A 14,142-nucleotide genomic window follows, 5' to 3' on the forward strand; every position below is an offset into this window, starting at 1 on the left:
GATCTGGAAGTTTTTTTGGAATGCCCTGCCTCTGCAGCCTAGATTGATTTGTGGAAAGGGATGGCTTGTCAATAAAAGGAGCGGAAGATACTTTTTAAACCTGTCATTGGGCATTTCTATGTATTCTCTGGTATTTGAATTGTGTGTCCTTTCTGACAAAAAGGCTATTGCCTGCTGTGAAATAGATCAATGGGTGATATTGTGCAGTGATTGCTATTTGTTTAAGAGAAATCTCCCCAACTGACCCACTTCCTGTAATGCATAAAAAATAAATGACAGAAGTAATATTTTTGTTCTTGTTTCACTTTCATTCATCTTATTTGATCAGCACTGAACAAAACTGACATCTCATCAAACCCTAAAGTGTATTTCTGCACTGGGTTCATCAGAGGGTGGCATTTAAAACACAGACATTGCAGGAACAAATGTATTTGCCAGCTCTGTCCATCGATGTAAACCTGACCTTTATCCTGTAGATTTATTGACACTGTGCTGCTTTATATCATATTTCATTACTACGTGGAAAGCCTGGAAAGTCCTTCCTGTAAAACCACTCTTGATTCTCATTTGCAAATTTTTGCATCTACACTACATTCATCTCAGTAACAAGAAAATAATGTGTCTTAATTTTATGTAAAACAAGATGATTTAATTACATGCTTAAAAATAGCCCCACATTTGTCAGTTGTACCAGTCCATAAGGGTATCATGGAAGGAGAACAGCATCACCAAGCAGCATTTTTCTACAGTCTCTTTCACCTCTCTCCAGACGCAATATATTGATAATACTTGTTCTAGGAAAGAAGAATCTAATTCTAAAGGTCTTTTAATTAGGTTTTACATGTTCAAAATACTCAAACTTCATGTACAAAACGTGATCTAGGCTCAAATGCTACATTGCTTAAAGAATAATGGGTTTGCCTTCCTGTTATGCAGTATGCTTCTACTTTATTCCTACAGTCACCTAGGAGATATGTAAGCCTTCTATACACAGGATACTCTAAAACTTCTTCTGATTGATAAATAACCATTTTAACTATAGATAACAGCTCTGTGACTAAATATTTTGTTCTGTGTGGGGAAATTTTCATGAGAACAAATAAAAATTAACAAAGCTAAATCTGATCATGCTGAAACAACACATTTTCCTAACTAATTGGCTAAATAATGGTTTGCATTTCTGCAGTATGTTCTTTTCCTAAATCCCCTGGAAGCTTTCCAATAAGCCAGAACATTGAAGCACCATGCTGGTGAGCCCTATGTGAATCACATCTGTGTCGTTGTTTTCAGCCTTCTAGGCTTGAACATATTGAAACAGTCAATGCTTGGCAGTAAAGCAAATAGGCTATTTTCCTTAAAGAAAGAAAAATCTATTACTCTTGTGCTGGATTCTCAAATCCTAATATTTACCCTTGTCTAAATAATGTGTAATTGAGCACTAACATAAACCATCCCCAGATTTCCCTCAAAACCCTTGTTTCCTTTCTTAAAATAGAAGTGGAAAGCAAATGAAAATCATCCTTTCATTCCTGCATTAATTGAGGATGAAAGATTAGAGCTAAGTCCTTGAAGTCAAGGGAAAGACATAGGGCAGGTGGCAGGAAAGAGGGGGGGATTTTCCACTCGTCTGCTGAGTGTCTGAATCTACACAGGCATCTGTATCCGAGGTACTGCCTGGGATCTCACTACAGTCAATGAATGGCAAGAAACAGACATCTCTAGAGGATAATTTATCTGACATATATTAAACATCTTCCTTTGAGACGTGATAAACCGATGCATCCCAAATGTAAGGATTTCATGAGCTTCAGGCGAAGCCCAAGATCATGTACGCTAATTTTAGCGAAGCTTTGACTTTGCATTCTTTCCTGTTAAATGAATTTTGGAGATTTAAACCAGAGCTTTTCCAAGTGGAAATTGTAAGTAATATCAAAAGCAGGAAGGTGCAGATTTGTGACACATAAAGTAAATTCCCCATTCACTGAGTTCCTCTGAAGACATGGGGATGAATTTCAGCATATATAATTAAGAGGTCCTGATATTATTCCCCTTCATTAACATTGACAGTGCTTTCTAATTTTGCAAGTATTACTGGAAGCAGGAGAAAAGAAGTTACCTTCAGAACTAAGATCAATTAATAACATTTAACTGATTTTATGGAAAGAAAATATAAATGATAGTTCCAGTAGATCATGCAGTGCCCCTTCTAGCTGGAACAAAATAGAAGTGTCCCCAGTTTTATGAAAATGTATTTAATGGTTATAAATGGTTAGCTTTAAACTGCTCTTGGATTTTCTAGTTGTTTTTCTTGAGATTTTTTGTACCCTAAAAAGTGGATTTTATTTTGCTGTAAATACTGCTATGCTGTTTTGGAAATTCAGAATAGTTTTTTTAAAACATTGTAGTAGATATGACAAGTAAAACTCCTTTGGAACATTTTCATTCCTTTCACAACTGCTGTGGGTCTGTCATCTTCAGTATCATTTTGCTCGCTTTCAAGAATGTAAGGATAATAAATACCGCTCATTCCAAAATATTCTAGCTACTCATTGTTTATGCACTGCGCATCAGATATGTTTCTTCCTAAAATGCTGATCCAGATAAATTACTTTTATTATTATTATATTATTATTATCCTAACAGTAATGAATGAAGTTTTTAAAACTAAGACTCCCATAATACTTCATTAAAATTGAAGTATAGTACCTTACAGTAGGCAGTGACTCCTGGATGATGTTCTCTGGACCTAATTAGACTGTCTCATCTATAAAGCAGCAACTCAACTGATGAACAAAAGTCAGCATAGAGGAGATAAATTAGATGACCTGACTACTTATCTTCAGACTTATTTGAATCTTCCTTTTGGCCTTTTATAGACTAGAAAGGAAGTGCTAGAAGTGCAGGCTATAAAACGTGATTACAGCCAAAAAGATACAGAGGAGGAGATGGGAGGAAGGAAGTTGACCTCATTAGCTGATCAGTGAAAGAGGGAAAACAGATACATCATTTCATAGTTCAGATACCCACCCCATCAGAAAACTAACTAAATAGATTGTTATACAGCAGTCATATGCACATAAATGGAATATGATTTGCAAAAATAGTTCTACATCATCTATATTCTCTGTTTACAAAAATAAGTCTTTGAACCCTTCTGTTTAATTTACTGACAATCATTAAAGGTTTACTGATTGTCACACATTTTATGAGTGATTTTGAAACCATTGTTTATGTGAAATTCTTATAGATGCTCTGCCAATCAGACATGTATATGGCCACATTCTATTCACATAGAGTTTATTAAATAGCAACATTAATTCAAATGATAATGAGACCGCCAGTTGGGACTAGCTGGGGTACCCCTGAAATTGATGCTTTCCTTGTGTTATACTGCCCTGAGATTACTATCCTTGTGTCTACTGAAGAAAACCCAGTAAGCCTATAGAAGCGATTCACATTAGTTTGTCTAAGGACGTAGAAAAGTATGAGCTACTTTTAGTGAACATAATGTTCAAATTCTTTGCCTGTACAAATCATTCTTACTTAGTTAAATATGCAGCTTCTTAGAATACGCTTCTGGGTAGAAATGTACAATTGTTTTCTGGTAAATGTTCCATTTTTAGCATTAGAGTACCCAGTATTTCAGGCTGATGTCTAAGACCATTTTTAAAGTGTATCTTAAAGAAAAAGACACTGTAACTCATGTTTAGTCTCCTGTATGGCTTTTTGTACCTACAGGGAGGGTTTTTTTAACTACTTTATTGCACTGTCCAAAAACATACCTGGCAAACAGCAAACAGTGATTGAATCCCCAGCTGCTTTTGAGTAATAAAATAAATAAATAAATAAATAAATAAATGTGGACTGTGGTTAGACTCAGGTGAAGACCAACTGAAATTGTGTTTATTTTTAGAAACTTTGTTGTCTTCATGGTACTTCAATTCGGGTTAGTGGCTGTGAAAATCATTTAAAAATCACCAGTAATTTTGTCAAGACAAAGACCAGTCAGAATTGAAAGGATATGTATTTTGCAGACCACCTTGGACAGAGACTTATTTTTACTGCCAGAATGACAATGTTTTTTTGCATCAGCTACACGTTGATGAAGAGAAAACTGGATTTGACAACGGTAACATTAATATAAACTTTAATCAGTCAGCTCTAATCCCACGTATTTAAGACTGTAGTATCTATTTGTGTGCCATATTGCTTTACTGGACATAACACATTCAAGCTATACTCTGTGAACAGCCTAGCAATGATTCCTTGCTTTGGGATCAAGAGTCAAACATTTGCAGATGCTATTTTATGTCTTGGCTCAGTTAACTGGGAAGGGTTGTGAGAAGCAGTTTTTATGCAGTCCTGATAAATTGTCTGACTAAGTGCACTTTTTGTACTGCCTGCAGATGTTTACCTGACTCATAGATTCATGAAATTTGACAGGGATGACTCTGAGATCCCTGTGTATACACTTGATGTATGCAAATACAATTAATTTATTAAATATAAACCATGCCAGGACAGTAATTACTAGATTGTTTTATGTTTCGAGATATAATTCCAGTAATATCTATGTGACTCCTTCAGATTACATTTTTTTCTAAATATTCTGTGCCATTGTGCTCTTTTCTCTAAAAAGGTAAAGCTTCAGTGGTTTCCTTAACTCTTTCTTGTGATTGCAACAGTTATGATTATATAATCAAAGTAATAATATAGAAGTAACATACAGTAATAAAAAAAAAAAAGATGAAATGGGTCCCACTGAAGTAACGGCAAAGCTTCTGTTTACTGCTATAGGTTAAAATTTTACTATCCGTGATTCATTTCAGGAGTGAAGAACTCACACCAAAACACTGACCAAACAATTATTTTATCTCTGATAGGAACAGAAATCTTCAATGAAACTTGAAACAGAACTAAATAAAAAAACCTAAGCACTACCAGTAGCTAGTTCAGGGTAACAGACATTTACAGGAATATCTTCAAGTTCACTGTTTGCATCTGTTAAAATGTATAGACCTGTTTTATTTTGCATCCTCTTGGTCTTTCATTTCTTCCCTTCTCTCCCTGCTTTATTATTCACCAACATTTCACCATGACCACTTGCTTCTGTCAATACCCTGCCTCTTCCAGGGTCAGCTCTAATTAAAATATCCTCCTGAGAGCAGATTCCTGTTCTTCTCAGGTGCAGAACTCTGATATGCCTACCAGCAGTATTTGGTAACTATCTGATGTGCCTTATTATCTGAACTTCCCCTTTAATAGCCCACTGCAGTATTTTTCTGTATTTTCTTTCTGTACATGTGTATACTTCAGGAGATAACCCTATAAGAATGCTTCAGCCTCTTCTCCTGATTTTTTTGCCATAGTATTGTCATTAGCTGTACTACAGTAACAGCACTGCTACTTTCCTCAGTTTCCTCCAGTCCCCATGTGAGGTTTAGGGAGCTGAAAGGTAGCCATCTGCTAGAAACACAGCTTGTAGGAACTAAGATGTAAGAAAGGGCTTTCTGAGGCGCTGAAACCTTTTGTTACCTGCCATTGGCATAAATCAATTTTAGCTAGTCAGGGCAATGAAGTATGTTTATAAGTCAGTACTGGCCTGAACCAGAGCTGAACTCATGATAGCTAATGAATACAGTTCCAATTTTTAATGGTGGGTATCATGTTCAGTATTAATAACTACATGGATAGAGAACACATACAACAGAAAGTATCACTAATCATGATCAAATACATGTTTAGAAACAAAAACTAATCAGCTGATTGGCAGACAGGGTGTTACTTGTTTAGCTTTATTAAAATAACTTTGATAGTCTTATTTATTACTAGTCTGTACTTTGACAGTACGATGATATTCCGTTTCATAACAAAAAATGCAACAGAACATTTCAGGAGTAAAATAGGAGTATTTAGAATTAGAATTTAAGAAGCTATGGGAAAAAGCAAGATACGTCTTCAGCAGAGCTTATACACGATGATCAGGCTTTTGTGCTAGTTAAAACATTATCTAACAGTGTTTCAGAAAGGTATACAAATTCCATTTATCTGAATGTTTAGTTGTGAGATCTTGGAGAAATATTTGCTGGTAGCTCTGATCCATTTTCTTGGTTCATAGGCAAGCAGCATTTTTTTTGCTGTCTTGTTCACTATCTGAATAATTCCTCAGTTGTAGGTGTTCACCATGGAGCATACATACACATGCAGACAACAGCACCACAAAGCGTCAAAGATAAAAGCAACCTTTTTAACACAAGAATGTTTGCAATCTAATATAGTTTTGTTCACTTACCTTGACACAACCGAATTTTCTTTTGTGGAAAATCTGCAGTTCCAAGACAGACAACAATATTGATAACTAGAAAGGCGAACAAGAAAAAAGAATCAGTGATGGTAGGAAACAATTATACCCTCAACAAAGGGTTGTATATGTGCTGTAAAGAACTGCAGCACGTCTCAGAGAAAACCATCTCAGTATGCTACTAGGAGATGAGGTGGATCTGGTCCCCCAGTTGACAATGGATCAAGCAGAAATAAGTAAGCAGTTAAGAGGGTGTTTAACCTTCAGAGCAGGACAAATTTTACATTTTGGACGATTCAAAGTCCCCGGTCTGATCCAACTGTTGTAACACAGGTCAACTGAAAGGATCAAAGCAATTAAAAAATCCACTTTAGCTCAAGAATTAAAGAAAAAATAATGCATATTTAATTCCTCTTATGTTTTGCAAATACATTATAAAATGGTTTATTAAGATACATTCATCCACTAAAAAAATGCTGTACCCCTGCATCTTGTACTTTAAAATAGGGATTTTTAAGCTTTTTTTTTTTTCTTTCTCTGTGTCTAAGCTAAGGGATCAATGATAAGCATCTTCAAGTGTCTGAAGGACATAAATGCCAAGAATAGGAAAAAATATTTAATGTGGCCCATGGGGTAGGAATAATGGGATGAAACTGAGCAAAGGCTGAACTTGGTAAGGTAATGCTAATAATTTGATGTATCTGCCCATGGAATAATATTCTAAGGGAGTTCCTTGAAACCGTGTCATCTAAGGTACTTTAAAATGGATAAAACACTTGGAAATTTGCTGAAAAAAAACTTTGACGCAGGAACGCACAAGAAAACAATGCCAGCAAATCTTGCTTTTTTATAACTATTTTTTTTCTATGAATTCTACTTCTATTTGCTGGGAAATGATCTTCTTATACCTTGTTTTTGCATTGTTTTCCTACCACTACCATCCTCTCTTCAATTTCGTTTTGACATTTTTCACTGCATTGGAACACACCAGAGTTAGATAGTTTTCGGGAGGAAGAGTTAAAATGTATGTGTATCCAAACTCAAGCTCAGCCTGTTTGTTGATTAATTCAGGACAACTGAGCAGGATGAATAGCTTATGCATAATATTTATTTATTTCGCTAAGTATCCTATTCACCTTACTTCAGCTAATCGGTTTTGTCCTGCTCAACTGCATGGATTTAAACAGAAGGAGGCTGTCACAGGGAAAGGAATCCATGAACATAACTTATGGCAAAAGCAAGATAAGTTTCTAAGAGGAAACAAGAAGAAAGCTCTTGATCTGGAATACTTGCTTTTGCCACCAAAAATCTACTCTTCTCTCTCTGTCTTCCTCCAGATGCTTATACATACCATTACTAATGTTGTATTAAAATGTTCTTAAAAACCTGAAAAACAGCATTACCTCTAAACAGCTAGTAATATCCTAACAAATAAAAAGCCTGGCAATGTTTTGCACCACTGACACTAACACTGTAATCACAAGCAATACTATCAGTAAACTACATCACAGCTAGAGAGAGAGAAAATGAATATCGCTATTACATGTATTGATAGTAATAAAAAAATCAAACATAATTGAAAGAAAAGAGTGAGTTTTTCAGAGGAAAACACAAGGAAGCTTGAAGAACACATTCTCATGGTCCTAACTTTCTTGTATTCCTTAGCCAATGAGAAAAGATTTTTCACATTTTAGCCAGGTCTGAGATCTCCACTTTGGGTTACATATCCTTATTTATATTTACATGAGTGGCATACTTGGGTATACCCAGGCTGTGTTTTACCATTTTAAGTTCAATTTACAATGACCTCTTCTAAAAATACACATAAAGTATGCAAATATATGCAGATTTTTGTAAAAGAAAAAAAACAAAAACCTCATTAAAAAAGAAAGATCTGCATGACCAGATTTTAAAATAGTGTTTTACATGCAGGTGCGTTCATATCATAAACTTAAATTAATGGCATTAAACTGCACAGCCACATGTGCAAAGTGCACATTTCTACATGGAAATGGCTGTGCACAAATTTAGAAGTATTCAGGCACAGTTGTAATAGATCAGTGTCCTTTTTTAATTGTACAATGTGGGACGTGGAACTATGTTATGTTTAATATGTATTTTGAAAGACACAGATGACCATGCTTAGTGACATTAAATGGTAAAATATGGCAAGCCTGAATTATTGTCCCTGTTTTCGTGTCTGAATTGCCTGATTCTTACCTAAGCAAGTGCAAATTATACAGAAGAAAGCACAGGCTAGAACCTTTCTTTGCAATGGTTAATGACAAAAACAGTAAAATATATCAGAAAAGGTTTGTTTTTATTTTTCAGTACAAAAAGCTGAAATATTACGGATTGAATATAAAAGGTAGAAAAAATATGTGTAGGAAGAACAAAAGCATAGAAAGATTCAATGGCTTATTTACTCAAGGGCATATGGTAGGTCAGCATCAAAGAAAACAACATGAAAGTACCATGTGCAAGCAGTTGTATATCTATTTCTCTGCATCCCAAACCAGCTGTATGCATCTAAAAATTCTAATGCAAAGGCTATGAAGCTTAAACAAGATAATATGTCACATCTCTCTGGGATACGTTAGCTTTGGTTCATACCTTTCTGACACTTACTGGTCTGGAAAGGCACTCAACAGAGGCCCACGACTGCTTTGAGATGGCAAACAGCCCTGTATCTAAGCAGACAGATACTCATTAAAGATGGTATCTCAGGGAGGGAGAAGCCTGCTGTAGTTGGAAGAACAAATTAATCTGCTGTTGGGATTAGCTGTGATCACCATAAGAAAGATAAAGCCCACTCAAGTGCCATGAAGAGTCTGGCATTTCCCCTGCAAGAGGCACCTGACTGGTCAGGAGCATACTGTGTCCGGCTTGGAGGGTTACCCACCAAGGGCCACATTCTCACTGCTCAGCTCAGAAGAAAGTTGTGCTGACCCAGGACTCTCTGCTCAGCAAAAATTATTCATGATTGCTGTCCAGCAAAGTGGAATGTCCAGTATACTAGCAAAGATGATGAGAAAGGTAAAGTTTACATTTAAATAAAGAAATCACTAAACAGGGATTTTTAAGCTATTTAACTATTTCAGGGAAAGATGTTGATTTCCCATTAGAAGACTGATTGTAGTCATAATTACAAGGCTACTGAAGGTGCCTCTGACCCCTCAGGAATAAACTAAACTGTATAAGCAACATTTTATCAGTATTTTGGGGGTTGATGTACAGCATGTATTTCTCCTTCTAAAGCACATAGTTTAATAAACTAAAATAATAATAATAATGATAAAATAATAATAATAAACTAAAAGAAAAGCTAATGGAAAAGAACACATGGCATGTTACTAAATCAGAACAGGGGATTGTCTACTGCCATGATCTTTGATTAAGCATCAACAAGGAAAAGCAGCTTTTTAGTGACCAGGGATAAAGATTAAAACACATGTAAGCAAGCAAAAGGAGTCGAAGTCCAACAAAAAAACATATTGACCAATTTCAGTCAAACAGTTAAACACAAATGGTATAGGGAAGCAACAGTATGAAAACCCAAATTTCTAAGAGCTGGATTACTTCATCAGTTTTTAGGCAAGCCAAATTCCTATAGTCTTATGTAAATTTTACTAATACTGTAATAGAAAAAAGTATCCACTGGACTTGAAAGAAGCTAACAAAAATCAAAACTAATGATGTCTAGAAAAGGAGCTCTCTAATGTTAGACTCATTAAAAATAAATAAATAAAGTGAATAAAATGATCACAATCCATTCTTTGAATTCCCTTGACAAACCTACAATTGGGTGAACACAATTCATTAAAACCTAATTACCAAAAAATCAATAGCGCAATTTAGCCCAAACCAAAACTCATTGTAATGCACTGAACATTTGAAAACTCAGGTCTTTATGAACAGGGCTTAAGTGACATTGTATATTATATCGTAGAGTGTCTCTGTACAGCAATTAGCACGGGCTGCCTGACTTAACTCAAAACAGATCTTACTATAAGTAGCTCTAGTAATAGTGCATCTGTAAACACCCACTCTAAAGAATACAACGAAAAAAGAAACAATTCTAGTAAACAATAGTCTATAAATCCAATTTCAAAGAAAAATCAACTATCCATAATCCAAAATACATATGCTTCAGAATTCACTATTGTTATTGCTGTCTGAGGATCTGAACAGCCACATTTTGCTTGTAGTTATATAGCTGTAAATCCACTGATATCTCTGACAATGATTAAAAATAAAATAAATAAAAATAAAAAAGTATATTCTGGCCTATAAACACTATTTTTCAAGAAAATCAGACAATTGACTCAGAGCAATAATAATTAGCTTTTATAGGAATTACTTCAAAATTTAAATGTGGTAGTATTTCAAAAACATTCCAATTGTCCTAAAACTACCACTATAGCAATGTTAACTAAACACAATTGAATAGTACATGAGGATGTTTTTCTATTACAAATGCCTCTAGAGGGCTCTGAAATCATATACTCTTGCCTCTCCATCTACCATAATGTTTGGGTATAATTTTAATCCACACGATCCTCTCTCAGATTAAAAGAATTGATGCATCATTTGAAGCCACATAATTATCTGTATACACTTGCTTACTCATCAATATTTTGCATAGACAGGTATATCCTCTGGTCAGTCAACCTTATTTCAATTAAGCATGACTGCTCCAATTGATGTTTCCTACCTACTGACAACACAGCAACTGAGAACTGCCAGCTAATTTCCCTGTTTTGCTTGTGTCTTTTGTTTGTTTTACTAAAATCTTTTGGAATTGCAATGCCTTAGTCCCCAATTCATTCTGCAGTTTTCCCCTCAGAAAACATATATATTCCAGTCATCAAACAATTCAATTCACTTCTGTAGTTGTGATCTGCTCCTGAATACAGAGAACAACACAGACGTGTGGATCCCCTCAGCTTTTAAAGACTAAAAGGTAATCACTATCTGGGATTATACTCTGGCATCATGTGGGTCTACATACAGCAAATCCACAGTAGACAGCATTGTCTCAGCCACAGCATTCTCCTCCATTCAATAATGCAATGACAATTTTTGTTTTACTAGCAGGAGATACAAACATGAAACAACTAATCAGAGATTGGTCCTTCAAGCAGCAGGTGTCTGTTCTGCCAATGCACTTCAGCAGTGAATTGAAAATGAGAGTTGGTTTAGGAAGCAGCACAGTGTTCACCATCTAATTCTGTAGGGAAAGGGTAAATTCCCAAAATATAAAGGATAAGAAATCTGTGTAATTAGAGAAAGGAAACAGTTCATATAGAGGTGCTTTACAAGTGTATAAAACCCTGAGAAATGAAAACAAAACTGAAATTAGCTTACGTGTAGAGGTGAAAAGAAGAATGGTCTGTGACATTAATGAAGGACTCGGGAGACACGGGTTCAGTTTCAAAATGCAGCCTCATGACTCAGATGCCACAAAACAGAGAAGTTTATGCTAATGATGCTTTAAGGTTGTGCTGCTACTTGGTGCAATATGCAGCACGGACTATGCAGGATACAAGGTCTGCCCCTTAAGCACTCCTCAGGCAATACCAGGCTTGTGTGGTGTTTCATCTGCATGTATGGACACTCTTGAGATACATGGCTTATTAACTCAGGCATAGTACTGTGCCGCTGCAAATGTGCCAATCCCAATTCTCATCTTAGCACAAGCTCTGCTATTTGGAGTATCTCTGTACTCTGCTGGCTGTATGCCTCAAATTTTTACAACTATTGAGGATGACAATGGTAACACTTCTTTACATTGCAAAGATGTTGCAAGAAGTAATAAACACACTACAATATGACACGCCTGAGTAATACACATTGAGACCATGCAACGAGACAAAATGGTAATTGAAATAAAGGAGGTAAATCTTTAGAGTTTTCACAATTTCCTTTAGAGTAACATATCTCAGGGCCACATCAATAACTCTCACCTGCCTCATTCTGACTTGTTGGTTTTTTTAAGGATCCTGAGATTTTCCTGACACAATCAAAGTTATTCAGCTCACACACTGTACCCTATTCTGTTTGATCTATATCAGTGGAAGTAAACAAGAAACAAGAAGGTGGCACCATACTGCGGGGGCTGGGTGGAGCACGCATAGACCTTGCATATTTTGGCCCATGCATGCAGTCATACCTGTAGAGGCTGTACCAGTTGTCTGACATTTATGTACATTTCTATTAAATTTTACTAACCTAAGTGATGACACAAACAAACAACTAAACAAAATCCCAAACAAAGTGCCAGACTGTCACCAATGCAACAAAATCTTTAAAAAAGCTTTTGCTAGTTTGTATCTTCAGTATGCTTCATTATCCAGTTAGAGCGGAGAGCTTAAATAACCTCTAATAAGGAGCAATGAGGATTTAAAAATGATGCATAGTGACAATGTGTTAAAAAGGTAACAAAACATTCCTGCTCTAGCCATAATTGCAATGAAAATAGCATATAAACTAATAAGCTAAAACATTTGGAAGAGAGGACTTACAAGGGCAGGGATAACAAAAACAGTATTAAAGGAGAACTCAGTAATGTCACTTAGACTTCGCAGAAGGTCGAATCCTTCAGTAATGCCGGATAAGTACTTACCGACAGTTTTCATAGCAATATACAGGCTACAACAGTAGAAACACAGCATTATGCTTTGAGTTAGGAGATATATTTCAGTGGGACACCATGACTACTCAAAGAGGTGTTATAATAAGCCAAATCTGAGTTTGGTAGCAAGGTTAGAAATGCTTTGCAAATACCTAGACGAAAGTAAATTGAGAAAAATGTCTCCTCCTCACATAGTTCCATAGGTGATTAATTTTCATAGAATCATAGAATCATTTAGGTTGGAAAAACCTCTAAGATCATCTGGTCCAACCTTAATTTTGATGTATTTTGATTTTTGTCTGAATTACACTAACATTGAGCTGAAGGACTGATGCTGTCCTTGGGTTAACTTTCAAGTTCACATATGCCAGCACAATTTCATTTGAACTACTCTCACAGGATTTTTGGTGTTCTCATCAGCTTTTTGCTACCTTGGGTGCCATCTGACCTGCATACAGAAAACAGGCCTGCATTTATCCTTCCAGTCTGGACCAAAATGTTGCATCTTCTAGATGAAAGCTGAAATTCAAGAGCATTTTAAGGAGTCAGTTTACAGTTTCTCCTTTATTCTTGGAAATCCTTATTCAGTATGTATGAAAACCCTACACATTTTCTCTAATAACACAAAAGAACAAACACATGAGAACACAAGAACATAAGCCATAAATAGGTCTAGAGGCAGCAGAAATACTGATGACAGCATGTATACAGCCTCCCACCCTCACTGTCTCACGCAGACCAAAGGGTGTGCTACACTGGGCAGCGCAATGAGAAAGCCACAGTCTTCTCAGCTATTATTCAGGCACACAAAAATATGGCTTTTCTCTCAGTTATGTTTGTGTAATTCCCACTGAACTGACTTTCAGTCAGGTATGGGAGCAGGACACTGGGGTACAAAGAGTCGCCCAAGAAAACAGATGCATATTAATTTATTTTGGTGGACAATGAACACTGATCTGTCTTTGGAGAAAGTAAGTTGTATGGTTAAGTTGCTAGCTGCAAGGAGACTGGTTCCCTGGCTAAACCTCTCTAAAATCAACACCCAAGGAACAATTTCTGTTTGGGTGTTACAGTTGTTTGGCTGAGACTTTGGAAACAAAATTGTCTCTGTGTTGCCCAACCATTTAAGAACCTCTGAATGTATATTATGTGAAGTATATGAAGCCTATAAATACTACTCAGTTTGCTTCACCAGGTTCTCTTCCTG

The 14,142-nt window shown here is 36.0% G+C and overlaps 1 long non-coding RNA gene across 8 annotated transcripts in view; it reads right to left on the reverse strand.

Annotated features, from left to right (window-relative positions):
- The window catches only part of LOC121076840, a 247,404-nt gene that overhangs the window by 76,600 nt on the left and 156,662 nt on the right, over nucleotides 1-14,142 (reverse strand). For all 8 annotated transcript variants that reach the window (XR_005823746.1, XR_005823748.1, XR_005823749.1 and 5 more), the window contains one exon: nucleotides 6,293-6,358. This is a non-coding gene — a long non-coding RNA (uncharacterized LOC121076840). The remainder of the gene's footprint in view (nucleotides 1-6,292; nucleotides 6,359-14,142) is intronic.

Source organism: Cygnus olor, chromosome 12, assembly GCF_009769625.2.
Source record: "Cygnus olor isolate bCygOlo1 chromosome 12, bCygOlo1.pri.v2, whole genome shotgun sequence".
Taxonomy (NCBI): Eukaryota; Metazoa; Chordata; class Aves; order Anseriformes; family Anatidae; genus Cygnus; species Cygnus olor.